The 15,646-nt window shown below is 37.7% G+C and overlaps 1 protein-coding gene across 1 annotated transcript in view; it reads left to right on the plus strand.

Moving 5' to 3' along the window:
- The first annotated feature begins 2,985 nt into the window (after positions 1-2,985).
- Positions 2,986-15,646, plus strand: part of LOC110450838 (atypical kinase COQ8A, mitochondrial-like) — a 29,563-nt gene continuing 16,902 nt past the window's right edge. Inside the window, exon 1 of the mRNA XM_021498609.1 lies at positions 2,986-2,991. The gene's annotated coding sequence lies outside the window, so the exon portion shown is untranslated. The remainder of the gene's footprint in view (positions 2,992-15,646) is intronic.

A 15,646-nucleotide genomic window follows, 5' to 3' on the forward strand; every position in this document is an offset into this window, starting at 1 on the left:
AATTGGTGAGGTGACGGCACGGCAATGCGTGAGGCACCTCTGTCAGGACTCTTACCTCAGCGATTGATGAGGTATGGCCCACTGCAGGAACAGCCCTGCTGGGAGAGAATTTATCGCTGTAAATCAGAGGTGATAATGTGTTGTAAGGTGCTAATGAAATGTTGCTGATTTTCTATCGAAATTAATTCTACTGCACTAAATAGAACACTGCAAGATAATAAGAGATTGCACCAATCAATGATGGCAGTCATTGTCTATAGTATAAAATAGCTGTAACAAGAGATTGCACCAATTAATGATGGCAGTCATTGTCTACAGTATAAAATAGCTGTAACAAGAGATTGCACCAATTAATGATGGCAGTCATTGTCTATAGTATATAATAGCTGTAACAAGATATTGCACCAGTCAATGATGGCAGTCATTGTCTATAGTATAAAATAGCTGTAAGAAGAGATTGCACCAATCAATGATGGCAGTCATTGTCTATAGTATAAAATAGCTGTAACAAGAGATTGCACCAATCAATGATGGCGGTCATTGTCTATTGTATAAAATAGCTGTAACAAGAGATTGCACCAATCAATGATGGCAGTCATTGTCTATAGTATAGAATATCTGTATCACTTGTTCATAATTCCGTACCTGTTCTTGCCTATGTTGAACTTTGACCCCTGCAGCAGTTTTCTCTATTGTCCTTACTGGAAAGAGACATATGATTGAGATTTGCTGATAAGCTTAAGTCTGAAATGTAAATAAAGGCAACATTTTGATTGTCAACATGATCCTTTTACTCTCATCAATAAAATTGATTTTAATGTTTGATTACGTTATATGATTGATAAACAGTTTCTTAGATTTCCTTGTTCTCCAGGGCCAGTATTTATGAAAGTGTTCTCATGCTCAAGCATAGATTCTGTGCTCAAACCAACTTTCTTGTAACTAGCTTAAATCATGTCAAACGATTTAAAAATTCAAATATAAACATTGAAAACAGTTTTCAGCTTTGAGACTCTTCAATAATTTATTTGTTAATTTATAGAAGAAAAGAATTTTGGCTTGCACAAAATCCATGCTTGAGCATGAGAACAGCCCATATGTCATGCTCACCTCCATCTCCCACCCCTCCCCGTCAATATGTTGCACAGGGACAGATTTGTTTATATGTACAAAAATATTTAACAACTGAGGAAGTATGATGCTGTATTTACAGAGATGACAGAGTTTTGACCCCTGAGTGGGAGGAGATCACATGGAATATATTGGCAACATTACCTGCTGAACATCTCAGAGCAAATGGATATACCACTTTAGGATCACTCCTACATACACAGCTAATGTTTATTGTCAGATTGCAGAGTACTTCTTGGGTAGAGAAATGTTTCCATAGTAAAGGTTAGCTATTGAAGGCCAAGGTTACTGAAAATTGTTACCCATTGAGAGAAAAAATAAATGCTCAAACCAGTAAGGTTCCACTTTTGAGATGAAGTTTTTATGAAGTTAACTCCAGAATCAGGATGGCTAAGTTGCCAGGTTGTCAGTAGGAGGCGTTCTTGCACATATCTTGCCTGAACTCATTTACTATAGTACGGTATATGACCTTCTTCTTCTGTATGTTTCACTTGTGGCATGTACCTTGTGAATTTAATCTTATTAACATGCTAACAATAAGTAAGATAATTCAGTACCGAGTTGTGGCACTTTTGGAGGGACTCTAGTGTAGGGGCTTTTAAGGACTTCCATGAAGGGCCGCGGTGTCCCTTGTTGGAGGGACACAAATGTGGGGGCTATGCCCCTTGTTGAAGGGACAAAAATATAGGGGATGTGTCCCTTGTTGGAGGGATACAATGAAGGGGTTTGTCCCTTATTGGAGGAACACAAATGTGGGGGCTATGCCCCTTGTTGGAGGGACAAAAATGTAGGGACTGTGGAAAGGGTAGAGGGAAGGATACAATGCAAATAGAATAAAATTAATGAAATTTTAAGGAGCTTTGCTATCTCCTTTAAAATGTAGAGTAGAAGGAAGGTGGTGATGTTTGTTCCAGTCAGGACATGGAGTAATTATGATAAAATCATACCCAGGGGTCAAAGTTTCCCATGGGAAAGATTTGATACTGGAATTATTAATGTTATCATAGTCCTTCAAAAGTCAGGTTAAGGAAGCCGGTAAAGAGGTTATACCTAGTGGTCAGAAGCTTCGTGTATACCTAGTGGTCAGAAGACGTAAGGGTACAACTAGTGGTCAGAAGTCTTATTGTATACCTAGTGGTCAGAAGTCTTAGTGAATACCTAGTGGTCAGCATCTTAGGGTATACCTATATCTATTGATCAGAAGCTTAAGTCTAAGGGTACAACTAGTGGTCAGAAGTCTTAGTGAATACCTAGTGGTCAGCATCTTAGGGTATACCTATATCTATTGATCAGAAGCTTAAGTCTAAGGGTACAACTAGTGGTCAGAAGTCTTAGTGAATACCTAGTGGTCAGCATCTTAGGGTATACCTATATCTATTGATCAGAAGCTTAAGTCTAAGGGTACAACTAGTGGTCAGAAGTCTTAGTGAATACCTAGTGGTCAGCATCTTAGGGTATACCTATATCTATTGATCAGAAGCTTAAGTCTAAGGGTACAACTAGTGGTCAGAAGTCTTATTTCATACCTAGTGGTCAGAGTCTTAGGGTATACCTAGTGGTCAGAAGTTTTACGATTTACTTAGTGGTCAGAAGTCTTAGTGTATGCCTAGTGGTCAGAAGTCTTAGTGCATACCTAGTGGTCAGAAGTCTTAGGGTTACCTAGTGGTCAGAAGTCTTAGGATTTACTTAGTGGTCAGATGTCTTAGTGTATGCCTAGTGGTAACAAGTCTTAGTGTATAGTCTTAGGGTATACCTAGTGGTCAGAAGTCTTAGGATTTACTTAGTGGTCAGAAGTCTTAGGAAAATGAGTGTCCAATTTATGGGCTGCAAAGCCTATAAAAAACTTGACAAAGGAAGTTACTCTTAAGTCAGAAAAACGCCTTTTGATTGCTTCATCTTTTATATAGAAGGGTTAAGTATTGTTTCCAGGAAACTTTCGACCCGTCAAATAATCAGCCTTTTCTGATATAACCCATTTTTGCCTAGGTTAATTTTTCCCTCACATGTAATTACTATGTATTATATGTTGTGTACTTAAATGGGGGAGGGTTAAAAAGGTGAAAGTCAAACTGTGGTGATAATTTCTCAGTATACAGTACTTCAACTCAAAAACCTAAATTTCTTTGTGATTATAACTGATGCAGTGGTACCCTTTACCTGAAGAATTAATTTTAAAAGTCTGTTGTGACATTTGTGAACAGTTGCTTTGTTACTATATGTGTAAACAGGAAAATACACTATATATATGCATAAACAGGAAATTACACTTGTGTGCAGTGATCCAGATAATTGATTGGACATAAGGGGGTGATATCAGGCCTGCAGGGGTTAGCTGGTTGTGATTAGCTCCACCTTTAGGAGCTACATGTATGTCTAGCCACAGAGAATTTCAAAAATCTTGTTCTTTAGTTATAAAAATGCTAGGATCAAATACTACCCATAGCTGTAATGGCATTTGGGTGATTTAAAGAAATTGTGATTTTTATGTCTCCCAGGGCCCCCGTTTGCCCCTGAGGAGGGGATGAAATTATAAATATAGTTTATATAGGAAATAGACATGACAGGGCATATCTTCCAATGTTTTGAAAATAATTTGTTCAAATTTGGCATAAATACTTGTTACGGGAGGGAGGTCTGCTGGTATAATATTTATGAGTCTGACCCCCTAGGGGGCTGAGTTAGGGGACAAAAAGGGGACAAATTTGGGAAAATTTCAAAAATCTTCTTCTCTAGTTACAAAAATGCCTACATGTCTGAAGTGGTAACAAATTGGCATTACAGATCAAATGTAAATATTGCGCCATGATTGCTTAAATAACCAGGTGAGCGATACAGGCCCCCTAGGCCTCTTGTTATACTTGTGATTATGTTTGGAGTATCTCCAAAGCAATCCCAGTACTAACACATGAAACTGGCCTAGGGTCTGGTTGATTGAGAATATCATCATTCCAAGGACATGACTTGTCTTTTGTCTAATACCGTCTTGCAGTATTTACTTATCTTTTCTATCTTTTCCTTAGGAAGAGATACTGTGAAAGCAATCGAATCGATCAGATAACCAAGATGAACCATAACATTGTTCGCCACCATCATAGACTTCTCGTGATTAATTTCGAAACCTGCCTGTACGAAGTTGCTAGCCAACATCTCACAATTGCTTTTGAAACCTCTTTATCTCTATCCTTGACCAAAGAGTCATCAATGTAATAAAATGCTACTACCCCCAGGCTCCGTACTTTAGCAAATATAGTTTCAAAACCTTAGTGAAGACCCGAGGGGCGCTAGTAAGGCCAAAAGGTAAAGAGATAAACTCATAGAGACAACCTCTCCATCTAAATTTAAGGTATTTCCTATCTTACTCATCAACCGGTATGCTTAAATATGCATCCTTTAAGTCTTATCGACGTGAAGAAATCGCCTCTTTCCACTGACTCAAGTACCACCTCTAGTGTTTCCTGTTTAAAATGGTGATACACAATACACTCATTTAATTTCCTTAAATTTATTACTGGTCTAAATTTACCATTCTTTTTCTGTACTAAGAACAAGTTGGACACAAATTCCCCTTGTTCGCTCGGTGATTTTCTCACTGCCCCTTTTCTCAATAGCTCCTCTACTTCATAATCTATCAATTCCATCTCATTGTTATCAAAAGCTATGGGACTTGGATTCCATGTCTGTACTGGAATTTCCTCAAACTCTAGTTTCAGCCCTTGGACTGTTTCTAGTATCCATTTATCATCAGTGATACTCTGCCAATACGACAATTTCGATTTCAACAGACCTAAAGATTTACCTACCTTGCTATCTAGTCCTTCTGTTTCCGTGGACCGCTCTGATGGTGGTTTCCACTTGCTTGGTATTGGGGTTTCTTGTACCCGTACCCTCGGCCCCTCGGGGCCTGGTAGCCATGCCGTAAAAAAGGACGTGACTGTCCGAGTCCACGGCCCCTCTGTCCGTTCTGGTGGTTACCACCCCAGGCACCTCTGCCCCTGTTCTGTGCATGCTGGTTCATTCCGCTAAACGCCTTCGCCGTTTCATTTAATTCTTTAACGTTTTTCCCCAGCTCGTCTCCGAACAATTGCACTGAAATTGACATGTCCTTAGCACAAATGGCTTGATAAGCCGCCGGCAGTGCCGGTCTCATGAAATCCCTTCTCTTCACTGAGATGGTCTGAAAAGCATTACCAACCAAAGCCAAAGCATCCACACAAAGTGGGCGAAGCGTATCTCTAAATTGGGGCAAGCCCATTAACGCCTCTGTAAGTTTCAATACCGGTACTAAGCCCGAGCGTAGAGATTTCTGTATCCCTGCAGTTGTACGTCTTTCTGCTGTATTAATGGCTTTGGTAATTGCCCATATTTCAGGGTTTCAACGTGGTACAGTAACACCCAGACAATTCTGCGGTGTCAAATATTTCTCTATAATCTTACCTACGTCCGCATTTTTAGTGCACGATGTGTTAACTAATCGGGCCAACCCTTTGTGGGTCCCTGGTCCATATTTCTGCTCCGGAGTATATGTCGTCCATGTCCACATTGAATGCAGCCCCGCTGCTGGGTACAGTACTCTGGACACATTCGTCACAAACAGAGTCCTCATCTCCGTATATCAAACTCGAACCCATCAGGTCCATGTCTAAAATTGGTATCCTAACACGTGGTACCCGGTACGTTCTGTACCAAGTTATCCCCAGAACCTTGTTCACGGGAAAGGCAGGCAATAAGAGCCTCTAGCTCCATTAACCTGGAAGCCATTTCGTCTGTTCGTACCTTTTTTGCTTCTCCTGCTTGCGTTGGGGCTCCTAAAGCCGCCGAAGCCACTCGTTCATGCCGGTGCCCCAATTACCTACATTAGCGTAAGGGGCCTCACCACTTAGCGCATCACCAAGTACATGTGCTTCCGGTTCCGGGACATTGTCTATTATGATTTGAGACGTAAAAATCGTCACAGCCGTCTGCTTCATCCTCTGCGGAATGAAGCGAGATATTGTCATCAACCAACTCTTCCTCGTTACCGAAGGTAACCAACAATTAGTACACATTATTACAAAGTTTAAGACATGGATTTTCTTATGTATAACGAAGAGTTATAGCTGATAACAAGAAGACATGCTGGTGTTTATCAGAATACATTACACTATACCAATTTTGACCCATATTCAAGGTCACAGGGGTCATATATGTTGAAAACTTTTAACAACTTCAGACCCAGGATGATATTATTTGGCTAGTAGCATGCTGGGATGAAGAGCTACCAATTTTGTTCAAATGAATGACCTTTGCCTATTGTCAAAGTCGCAAGGGTCACAACTTCCTCTAAATAACCAAGAGGCCAAGACTGATGATATTTGGCCAGTAGCATGCTGGGATAAAGGGCTACAGTGTTTGTTCAAATGAATGACCTTCACTCATATTCAAGGTCACAGGGGTTATTTGTCTTTAAAACACTTAAAAACAACTTTTGAATAACTTTAGGTTCCAGGGTGATCGGTTGTTCATGTGAATGACCTTGACATACTTTCAACGTCACATCTGGCCCACAGTGCATAAATCTTTAAAAGTCACCTCAATAAACAAAAAGTATAGGGCCATTAGGGTGATGTTTGACAAGTTGCATTCTGTGAGGAAGGCTAAAGAGTTTGTTCAATTTAATGTCCATGTTTGGCTTTTAAAGTCACAGGAGTCAAATGTGTTTTAATCTTTTAACAGGTTCTTTTGAATGACTTAAGTCAAGACACTGATATTTTGCCTGTAGCTTTATTTTAGTCCAATCTTAAGGTTACAATTTTACACCAAACCATTAAACCCATCGAACCTATCACATTCAACCATGCTTGCGTTGGCGTAGCAGTAACTGGTATTCAATATATCCTTTTCCGAGCATGGGTAGGTGACTGCCTTTGGTATGCGATGCAGTCTCGGTAGCAGTCTTAACTCTGTTGATCAGGTGCAACAAGGGAATTGCCCAGTCTTATTGAGCCATCATTACAACGGCAGGAAAATGTGTTATAAGAGGCGACTGGGCGATACCAAATTGCCGTGCAACAATGGCTTGGCTATGACAGTACTATCTAATAACAATGCAATTGCTCTACCTCTCTGAACTTGCGTTAAACGTGGCATCTTTTTCAATAGTAAACTAATGTTTGTATGGAAAACTGATGTAGTTATCATCAAAGTGTTGTGTAATATGAGCATTTGCGAAAAAATAATGCGTAGCTTTGTCAAGTCACGTAATTTTGACTAAACACAGTTAACAAAGCCACACGCCTGACTGATTTCGGCCATGTGTATTCTCAAAGGAGCTCATTGAATGATACATAAACAAAACATTACAATCTTTCTTTATAAATAAAGGAGTTTTGTTGGAGGGAAGTTTATGCGTTTCATTTTTAGCTCACCTGCCCAAATGGCAAGTGAACTTATTTCATGGTGCGGTGTCTGTCGTCCGTCCGTCCATCCGTCCTTCCGACCGTTATCCATCATTGTCCGTCAACTTTTCCTTATAATGACTTCATCTGAAGAACGAACAGCCATGATATTTGACTGAACGCTTCGTTGGTAGTAGCCCGACAAAGTTTGAGAACGAAAAATGACCTTGACTTACTTTCAAGGTCACAGTGGTCAAATGTGTCAAACACTTCAAACGACCTCTTCTGAAGAGCTTAAAAGTATAGAATCTTCAAATTTGGCTGGTGGCTTCTTGGGATAGAGCCCGACAAAGCTTAAGAATGAAAATGACTTTGACCTACTTTCAAGGTCACAGCGGTCAAATATGTCAAAGGCTTCAAAAGACTTCTTCTGAAGAACTTAAAGGTATAAAATCTTCTTATTTGGCTGGTGGCTTTCTGGAATAGAGCCCGGCAAAGTTTTAGAGTGAAAATGACCCTTGACTTACTTTTAAGGTCACAGCGGTCAGATATGTCAAATCATTTAAATGATTTCTTCTGAAGAACGAACAGGCATAGAGCCACGATATTTGATTGAAAGCTACGTTGGTAGGAGCCCGACAAAGTGTGAGAACGAAAATGACCTTGACCTACTTTCAAGGTCACAGGAGTTCAATGTGTCAAACACTTCAAATGACTTTTTCTGAAGAACTTAAAGGTATAGAATCTTCATATTTGGCTGGTGGCTTTCCATGATAGAGCCCAACAAAGTTTGTGAATGAAAATTACTTTGACTTACTTTCAAGGTCACAGTGGTCAAATATGTCAAAGGCTTCAAACGACTTCTTCTGAAGAGCTGAAAAGGATAGAATTTTTATATTTGGCTTGTGGCTTCCTGGGATAGAGTCCAACAAAGTTTAAGAATGAAAATGACCTTGACCTACTTTCAAGGTCATAGCAGTCAAATATGTCAAACGCTTCATACGACTTCTTCTGAAGAACTATAAGGATAGAATCACTATATTTGGCTTGTGGCTTCCTGAGATAGAGCCTGACAAAGTTTGAGATGAAAATGACCTAGAGCCTGACAAAGTTTGAGATGAAAATGACCTCAACCTACTCTCAAGGTCACAGGGGTCAAATGTGTCAAACACTTCAAACAACTTCTTCTGAAGAACTAAAAGGTACATAATCTTCAAATTTGTCTGGTGGCTTCTTGGGATTGAGCCCAACAAAGTATGAGAACGAATGATCTTGACCTTCTTTCAAGGTCACAGGGTTCAAATGTGTCAACTCTTCAAACGACTTCTTCTGAATAATTGAAAGGCATAAAATTATAATATTTGCCTTGTGGCTTCCTGGGATAGTGCTCACCAAAGTTTGCAAATGAAAATGACCTCAACCTGCTTTAAAGGTCACAGAGGTCATCAACCAAAAGGAATGGATTCATAAGATTTGGCTGGTACAGTTGTGTGACCGCACAACGCACCGAAAATAGCGTGCACACACCGTGCATACATAGTTCACACACCGTCCACACATCGTCCACACATGGTGCGCACAACTGTGCGATTCACAATCGTTCGCCCCGTTGTGCGCTTCTCTCCGCACAACTGTGCGATTTGGAACAATTTGTGGATCAATATTACGGAATGAAAAAAATATGGAAGGCTCGTATGTAATAATGTACACTGCATAAATTACTGTTATTTCTCACCAAAATAATAAATACTTTGTATAATTTTACAATGCGTGTTACACAGTATTACAGAGACCGTTAGACTGTCAACAATGGGTTTGGCTTCAAGGTAACAGAACAGGTAAATAACAATTTTATGATCGACCAGAGTTTTACCTGGCCAGTGCCTGACACATAAAGTTGATATGTGATACCATATGTTTAGTATTTGTTATGTGCATTCTGTTTGCCTATAGCTCCCCTTTACCCGGCTCTACTCGATGAGTTACGTAAGTTCCCCATGGTCCAGGTACACGCACAAAGTGGCTATGTTTACCTGTATACGGGACTGTGTTGAAATTTTACATGTGTCGATTAAGGTCGTTTAGAATACACCGAAAACACAATTTCTAAATTTAAGAAAGTATAGACGGAAAGATAAGCTTATAGATGTAACTAGAATATAGAAAAAATACTTAAAAATCAAGTTTATTTGTTTAAAAAAAAAACGTATATATTGTTAAGACATTCCTCAATTTACACCGACCACGATTGTTATCGCCCAACGTTCCTCCATCGTATGCACAGATGTACTCAAGCAATGATCCTCCAACTTTTAATCGTTTACACATCGTGCACACGTCGTGCGCACACCGCACATCGTGTAACTTTGTGCGATCCCACAACTGTAGCTTTTTGGGATAGAGCTAACAAAGATTGAGAAGGAAAATGACATTGACCTACTTACAAGGTAACAGGGAAAAATATGTCAAACAACTTCTGAAGAAGAACCAAAACGCATAGAATCTTATAATAATATTTGGCTGGTAGTTTCAACAGATGGATCCGACAAAGTTTGCGAGGGAAATATCTGTAGTGAAATATAATATTTGATTAGAATATTTTGCTATGACTGCTTAAATATTCAGATGAACAATACAGGCCCTCTGGGCCTCTTGTTTTACAGAGTATAGAGAGATAGATAGAAGATTGACTGAAATTTGTTACGTTTATAGCTATAGACGTTTCGCTACGTTTAGCTACGTTTTAAGGTGCCGGTTAGTGAGATGATAGTAAAGTTCAAAACAAACATAAGGCCATTCCAGTGTACACAGTTGGCAGGTGGTGATGATGCCGCAGACTTCCTGTGGTCCATCACCACCCACTTATATCATACTTTAAAATCTAATGACACAAAAAGTCAACATTCAGATTTATTGTTTTGTATTGTAAACCATTGTCCTGGTGATTTTAACCACTGTATTGATAATTGTGAACCCCGAAGGCCAAGCGAGCTTATGCCATGGTGCGGCGTCTGTCCGTCCGTCGTGCATCCCTCGTCCGTCTGTCCAGCGTCAACTTTTATTTTAACAAAATCTTATCAGTAACCAAATGGCCTAGGATGATGATATTTGGCCGGTAGCATGCTGGAATCAAGGGCTACCAAGTTTGTTCAAATGAATGACCTTCGCCCATATTTAAGGTCACAGGGGTCAAATATATTTAAAACTCTTATACAACTTCTTCTAAATAACCAAGAGGCCTATAGGGTTATGATATTTGGCAAGTAGCATTCTGAGATGAAGAGCTACACAGTTTGGTCAATTGAATGACCTTGACGAATATTTATGGTCTCGGGGGTCAAATATGTATAAAACCTTTAAACAACTTCTTCTCAATAACTGAAAATCCTAGGATGATGATATTTGTGGCCAGTAGCGTGCTGGGATGAAGGGCTATAAAATTTGTTCAATTGAATGACCTTGACAAATATTCAAGGTCTCAGGGGTCAAATGTGTTTAAAACCTTATACAACTTCTCCTTAATAACCAAGAGGCCTAGGATAATGATATTTCGTTAGTAACATGCTGGGATGAAGGGCTACCAAGTTTGTTAAAATGAAAGACCTTTACTTATATACAAGGTCAAAGTGATCAAATATGTTTAAAACCTTTTAACAACTTCTTCCGAATAACCAAGAGGCCTAGGATAATGATGTTTTGGCTAGTAGCATGCTGGGATAAAGGGCTAACAATTTTGTTCAAATGAATGATATTTAATTATATCCAAGGTCATAGGGGTCAAATATGTTTAAAACCTTTAAACAACTTCTTCCAAATAACCAAGAGGCCTAGGATAATGATGTTTTGGCCAGTAGCATGCTAGGATAAAGGGCTGACAATTTTGTTCAAATGAATGATCTTGACATTTATTCAAGTTCACAGGGATCAAATATGTTTAAAACCTTTAAACGACTTCTTCTCAAGAAGCAAAATGCAAAAGGTGATGATATTTGGCCATTAACATGCTGGGAGGAAGGACTACCAAGTTTGTTCAAATGAATGACCTTCACCCATATTCAAGTTCACAGTGGTCAATATATGTTTAAATCTTTAAATGATTTGTACTGTGTAACCAAAAGGTCAAGGGTAATAAGGATATTCTGCCAAAAGCATGCTGGGTTGGAAGACTATAAACTCTGTTCAATCTAATGTCCTTGATCTGCATTCAAGGTCACAGACATCATATCTTTAAACAATCTAATAGGTTCTTTTGAATAAAACACTAATAATCTACCTCTAGTCCACTTTTAAGATTATAAGTTTGAGATTAATACAAGGTGGGCGATTCAGGCTCTTTGGGCTTCTTGTTTAGTCACTGAAGTAAGCACAAGAAGTGTTTGAATATTATCGATTTGGAGTGCTTTATAATCTGTCTTAAAACAAAAAAATCAAAGACTTTTTTTCACAACACAAGCCAAATTAATGACTTTACAGTAAAACCTGTCTGATCCAACCTCTGAGTATTCTGACATACTGTTTATAACCTGAATATTCTGACATATTGAGTATTCTGATATACCGTTCATCACCTCAGTATACTGACATACTGTTTAACACCTGAATATGCTGACATACTGTTTATCAGCTGAGTATTCTGACATACTTGTTGACACCTGAATATTCTGACTAACTGTTTATCACCTGAATATTCTGACATACTGTTGATCACCTGAATATTCTGACATACTGTTTATGAGCTGAGTATTGGGACAAACTGGTTATCACCTTAGTATTCTGACATGCTGTGCTGTTAATCACCTGAATATTCTGATACACTATCTAATCTATCACCTGAGTATTCTGACATACTTTTTTAACACCTGAATATTCTGACATACTGTTGATCACCTGAATATTCTGACATACTGTTTATGAGCTGAGTATTCGGATATACTGGTTATCAACTCGATATTCAGACATACTGTGTAACACCTGAATATTCTGACATACTATTTATAACCTGAATATTCTGACATATTGAGTATTCTGACATACCGTTCATCACCTCAGTATTCTGACATACTGTTTAACACCTGAATATTCTGACATATTGAGTATTCTGACATACCATTTATCACCTCAGTATTCTGACATACTGTTTAACACCTGAATATTCTGACATACTGTTTATCAGCTGAGTATTCTGACATACTTGTTGACACCTGAATATTCTGACATGCTGTTTATCACCTGAATATTCTGACATACATTTTAACACCTGAATATTCTGACATATTGAGTATTCTGACATACTGTTCATCAACTCAATAATCTGACATACTGTTTAACACCTGAATATTCTGACATACCGTTTATCACAAGATTATTCTGACATACTGTTAATCACCTGAGTATTCTGACATACTGTTCATCACCTGAATATTCTGACATACTGTTATCTGACAATTACTTTTTATCACCTGAATATTCTGACATACTATTTATCACCTGAATATCCGACATACCATTTATCACCTGACTATTCTGACTTACTGTTAATCACCTGAATATTCTGACATACTGTTCATCACCTGAATATTCTGACATACTGTTCATCACCTGAATATTCTGACATACTGTTAATCACCTGAATATTCTGACATACTGTTGATCAACTTACTATTCTGACATACTGTTTAACACCACAATATTTGACATACCGTTTATCACCTGATTATTCTGACATAGCGTTTATCACCTCATTATTCTGACATTCTGTTTAACACCGGAATATTCGGACATACTGGTTATCACCTGAATATTCTGACATACTGTTTCTCACCTGAATATTCTGACATACTGTTTATGAGCTGAGTATTTGGACATACTGTTTATCACCTGAATATTCTGACATACTATCTAATCTATCACCTGAGTATTCTGACATACTTTTTAACACCTGAATATTCTGACATACTGTTGATCACCTGAATATTCTGACATACTGTTTATGAGCCGAGTATTCTGACATACTGTTATCTGACATACTGTTTATCACCTGAATATTCTGACACACTGTTTATCACCTGAATATCCGACATACCGTTTATCACCTGATTATTCTGACATAGCGTTTATCACCTCATTATTCTGACATACTGTTAATCACCTGAGTATTCTGACATGATGTTTATCACCTGAATATTCTGACACACTATCTAATCTATCACCTGAGTATTCTGACATACTTTTTAACACCTGAATATTCTGACATATTGAGTATTCTGACATACTGTTCATCAACTCAATATTTTGACATACTGTTTAACACCTGAATTTTCTGACATACCAATTATCACAAGATTATTCTGAAATAATTGTTAATCACCTGAATATTCTGACATACTGTTGATCAACTTAATATTCTGACATACCGTTTAACACCTGAATATTCTGACTTACCGTTATCTGACATATTGTTTATCACCTGAATATGCTGACAGACTGTTTATCACCTGAATATCCGACATACCGTTTATCACCTGATTATTCTGACAAAGCGTTTATCACCTCATTATTCTGACATACTGTTCATCACCTGAATATTCTGACATACTGTTTATGAGCTGAGTATTTGGACATACTGTTTATCACCTGAATATTCTGACAAACTGGTTATCACCTGAATATTCTAACATTCTGTTGATCAACTAAATATTCTGACATACTGTTGATCAACTAAATATTCTGACTTACTGTTGATCAACTAAATATTCTGACATACTGTTTAACACCTGAATATTCTGACATACCGTTTATCACATGATTATTCTGACATACTGTTAATCACCTGAATATTCTGACATACTGTTGATCAACTAAATATTCTGACATACTGTTTAACACCTGAATATTCTGACTTACCATTTATCACAAGATTATTCTGACATACTGTTCATCACCTGAATATTCTGACATACTGTTTATCACCTGAATATGCTGACATACTGTTTATCACCTGAATATCCGATATACCGTTTATCATCTGATTATTCTGACATACTTTTCATCACCTGAATATTCTGACATACTATTTATGAGCGGAGTTATTGGACATACTGGTTATCACCTGAATATTCTGACATACTGTTCATCACCTGAATGTTATGACATGCTGTTTATCCCCTGAATATTCTGACATACTGTTGATCAACTCAATATTCTGACATACTGCTTTACACCTGAATATTCTGACATGCTGTTTATCACAAGATTATTCTGACATACTGTTAATCACCTGAGTATTCTGACATACTGTTGATCAACTCACTATTCTGACAAACTATTTATCACCTCACTATTCTGACATACTATTTATCACCTCAGTATTCTGACATACTGTTTATCACAAGATTATTCTGACATACCATTTATCACCTGAGTATTCTGACATACCGTTTATCACAAGATTAGTCTGACATACTGTTTATCACCTGAGTATTCTGAGATACTGTTCATCACCTGATTATTCTGACATACTGTTGATCACTTGAGAATTCTGACATACTGTTGATCACCTGAGAATTCTGACAAACTGTTGATCACCTGAGTATTCTGACATACTGTTGATCACCTGATTATTCTGAGATACTGTTCATCACCGCAGTATTCTGACATACTGTTTATCACCTGAATATTCTGACATACTGTTTATCACCTCAGTATTCTGACATACTGTTTATCACAAGATTATTTTAAAATCACATCAGAGATTCTACTATAAAAAACACATCAGAGATTCTACAATCAAAATCACATCAGAGATTTTACTATAAAAAACACATCAGAGATTCTACTATAAAAAACACATCAGAGATTCTACAATCAAAATCACATCAGAGATTCTACTATAAAAAACACATCAGAGATTCTACTATAAAAATCACATCAGAGATTCAACAATTAAAATCACATCAGTGATTCTACTATCAAAATTACCTCAAGAGATATTAAGGACATCAAATAATCATAGAAATGTGATTTAGTGAAACCTTTTTGTCAAGATAAATATGTATGTATTGGATTAATATGAATAAGGTGTATGTACACGTTCAAAACCTTTTATGTAATATGTGTATGAGCGCCAAAGATTTTTATATGTG

Source organism: Mizuhopecten yessoensis, unplaced genomic scaffold (genome assembly GCF_002113885.1).
Source record: "Mizuhopecten yessoensis strain PY_sf001 unplaced genomic scaffold, ASM211388v2 scaffold557, whole genome shotgun sequence".
In the NCBI taxonomy this organism is placed as follows: domain Eukaryota; kingdom Metazoa; phylum Mollusca; class Bivalvia; order Pectinida; family Pectinidae; genus Mizuhopecten; species Mizuhopecten yessoensis.